Raw genomic sequence first — 3997 nt, forward strand, 5'->3', positions numbered from 1 at the left:
GTGGATGCGCCCCACGTTACTCGTTACAAACCTTATGTCAAAGGTATTAAAAATTCACAACTGGAATTTTTCATGACTGCCTTCACGGAGTTTGGAACGTGTAGGGGCTACTGGAAATTATTTTATATTTTTTCGCCTGATTAGAAACCTGTAGCATTAAAACTTTATTCGTATTTAAATACTTATTTCTACAATAACTTATGAGAGAATTAACAAACTGTCGGATGGTGTTCTCATATCTTAATGGCAATATAGATGGCGGGTGCACTGCAATGCGTCTGCGTCCCAAATAATGATGGATGATCGCCTAGCATTTGGTACTGAGAATCGGATACTGAGAACAGTCGAAATCACAAAGCAGTTTGTGTTGGGACAGAAAGAGACGGCAGACTACGCCCAAACAACAATGATTTAATTAATGAGGGCCACTAGAATGCGCACTTGAAAGCTACCCGCACCGACCATCAGATAAGTGTGCGACGGTGGCAGTGGTCGAAGTGGGGGTGGTGGTGGGTGGCAGGAGGCTGCAGGGGAGTGGTGAGGGAGGGTAGACAAAAAGCAAGTGCAGCGCCGATGATTGGCATTAATACGGCGGCGGCCGGCGGCCGGCGAACCGGTCCCTGTTAGAAGCGAGCCCATAATGTATATCAATTATATTTGACAGCCGCCTGACTGGCGGGCTCTCCACAGGGTATGTGGAGGGGGTGCGGGGAGGGGGGGGGGGTGGCGGCGTGATAAATCACGGGCTGTTCCGGGCACGACGAGCGCGCTCCTTATCCAGCGCGGCGATCCTCTCTTTTTTTTTCCAGCCATAAAGATGAAATACAATGCAGCTAATTGGTAGCCTAATGAACGGTATACGGGGCACAAAAGAAGGCGGCGCATTAAAATGAATGAGGTCTCTATAGTCATAAGTGACACAAGAAGACGGCCGCGGACATCAATTGTTTGTGACGTACGCGCCCGCTTTTTGAGCGGCGGCGACTGATGTGCCCGCGCGGGAGCAAGAAGCGGCCGCTGCCGCCGGCGGTATGCGGTAATTGCGCACAAATGCCTGCCCGGCCCATTAGGGGCGCGCGTATTTGTCCGCGGCGGTACCGCCTAATGGCTATTAACAAATTGGCTGCGGCGGGTCTTGCAGCGAGGCGATCGCCGACGGCTAATGTCCTCCTCCTGCTTCACGCAGCTGATTGCCGAGAGTTGCGAGCGCGCCCGCGAGCCGCTTTTTACCCTCCCGCGTAGCGTAACGCTGCGTGGCGGCACCGACAGACGTCTCCCTAACCGCTGCGTGTTGATTACAAAGTACGTAAAGGCACAGGCGGCCTCGCAGTGCCGACCGTTGCCAGAAGCGTTCCTCGTCTGCGGCTGCGCAGGCAGCGGGCGATTTGACCGACGGAGGACACCGTTCAGCATTATGGTGCGCGATCTCTTTAGACCTGTGCGGTCTGACTGCAACTATTTCGGTGGGATTTAAATCTGTTGGATCAGGGGTGTCCAACCAGCGACCCGCATGCGGCCGAAACTAGTATCAGTGCGGCCCAAGAAATAAGCACCTATTAGAAGATCGGAGAAAAAGTTCATAAAATTTCGTTTATGCCCTAACGTTATGATAAACTGAATATTTTCAATCTGAAACTCCCGGCACAGGATGCTATTTCCTCATTGATCCATTCCGGTTTTGTTTTCTATTCTGCGATTATAGTTAATGTTAAGTGTTTAGGTAAGGCCCAAAAACACCGATCTTCTTCCATTTGGCCCAGGTAAGCTAGAAGGTTGGACACCCCTGTGTGATCATACAATGTAGGATGTAGGCTGTCACGCCCTGTCTATGCATCCTCGGCGATTTCTGTTCAGTGGGCATTAAGCCGTGGTCTACGGCATGTTTTTGCGTCTAACGTTTCAGTTTGAATGACACAAGATCAGTTGTCATCTGAGCAGTAGCACATCATGCCTTGCGACGAGAAAACAGTCAAATTTGATTTTTCGGTAGTGTAGTGTGATCAAGGTAATAAAACTACTATGTTAGGAAGGACAGGGGTCATAAAAATTCAGTAACTACTGTAACAGAAAAGAAGAAGGAGTGAAATTTGACAATTCACAGGGCTTAGTGTTAAATAAAGCAAACGGCGCCAATTCTTCTACTGAACAAGCTCTATAACACACGTCTGCGAGACCCCGCCATCTTCACCAGTGACGTCACGACCCGACTACTGCGAGATTACTTGTGGACTTTTCAGCCTGAAAAATCATTTTACTGTAAATTTGATAATACCTTATCTTCATAATTAACGACTTTTCTTTGCCAGTCTCGTCATTAGTCAAATAAGAACATTTAAATCAATAATGTTGTTGTTGTTGTTGTTGTTGTCGTCGGCGTCTTCAATCCGACGATTAATTTGATGCAACTCTCCAAGTAAGTCCATCCTTGTCAACCCTGAACATCTCTGCGTAGCTACTGCGATCTACAGCCATCTGAACCTACTTACTGTACTTAAGTCCTAGTCTCTCTCTATAATTTCACCCCCGCTCCTACCCCCCCTCCCTTCCCCCCGCCCCTACACCTCTCTCCACACACGCACTTCCCTCTATTACCAAATTTACGATTCAGTATGTGTCCTGTCAGTCAACCCCCTTCTTTTAGTGTAGTTATGCCATACTTTTTCTTAGCTCCCCATTTCGACCAGAATGTCTTTATTAGTTATCCTATCTACCAACCTAATCTTCAGCATTCTCCAGCAGCATTACAGTTTCCATCCTTACTACGTTTCACTAACACTGTACCGAAAATAATCTTCTGCAAATTTGCGTTCCCTCAGTTTTAAACCATAAATTATCTCGCACGAAATTTAGTTTAAGCGAGGTATCAATTGTGTCTAACGTTTCGTCTCTTAATCCTAGAGACATCCTCATAAACTGTAAAAAGGCAGCCTGCTACTTTTACAATTTAAACGAGCTCAGCAAGCCGACCAGTCCATAAGTAATCGCGCAGCGGTTGCGTCGTGACTTCATCAGACCGCAACCGAAGATCGCTAAGTTTCGCAGACGTGTGTCCCGGACCTTGTTCAGCACAAGAATTGGCGCCGTTTGCTTTATTTAGCACTAAGGCCCATGACCTCTTATTTTAAATGAAAATATCTATCTGCGCTAAAGGATCACGATTATAAAATCACCCACGGATCATCTTCGGATTTTATAAGACATGAGTATGACAACGCATGTCGTGAATATTTTGTTCGTCGAATGCCTCCTACAACCTACAGAACCTGAAAATGGCCAATCTATCATCGAAATTGGTTATGATTATCATCATATTCAATGAGGAATTCGAAAATGAGAAGACGTGGAAAATACGTCAACCTTTGTTCTTCATGTGGGCAACGGTCTTGCCACAGTGGATACACCAGTTCCCGTCAGATCACCGAAGTTAAGCGCTGTCGGGCGTGGCCGGCTCTTGGATGGGGTGACCATCCAGCCGCCATGCGCTGTTGCCATTTTTCGGGGTGCACTCAGCCTCGTGATGCCAACTGAGGAGCTACTCGACCGCATAGTAGCGGCTCCGGTCAAAGAAAACCATCAAAACGACCGGGAGAGCTGTGTGCTGACCACACGCCCCTCCTAGCAGCACCCTCATATGAGGATGACACGGCGGTCGGATGGTCCCGATGGGCCACTTGTGGCCTGGAGACGGAGTGCTGCTTTGTTCTCCATGGTCAGTAAGTCGTTGTTTCCAATATCTGCCTGCTTTCAAGAGGAAGTGGTTGTTACGAAATAGCGTTAACACTGGGTGCGACTCATGTGCGTAATATTATTTTCATTATTATTATCTTTTGTTTGAAAATTAATACGGTTCTTTCAAAACCTCAAAAAAGAGTTCACGATTTTCGAGAAACATGAAAGTCATTTACATCCATTTTTCCGTATTTTTAATAAAATTTGTCTCTGGTTATAAAAATGCTGAGAGGTTCATTCCGTCGACAACTGACGAAGGCCGTCGGAT

Source organism: Schistocerca cancellata, chromosome 5 (assembly GCF_023864275.1).
Source record: "Schistocerca cancellata isolate TAMUIC-IGC-003103 chromosome 5, iqSchCanc2.1, whole genome shotgun sequence".
Classification (NCBI taxonomy): domain Eukaryota; kingdom Metazoa; phylum Arthropoda; class Insecta; order Orthoptera; family Acrididae; genus Schistocerca; species Schistocerca cancellata.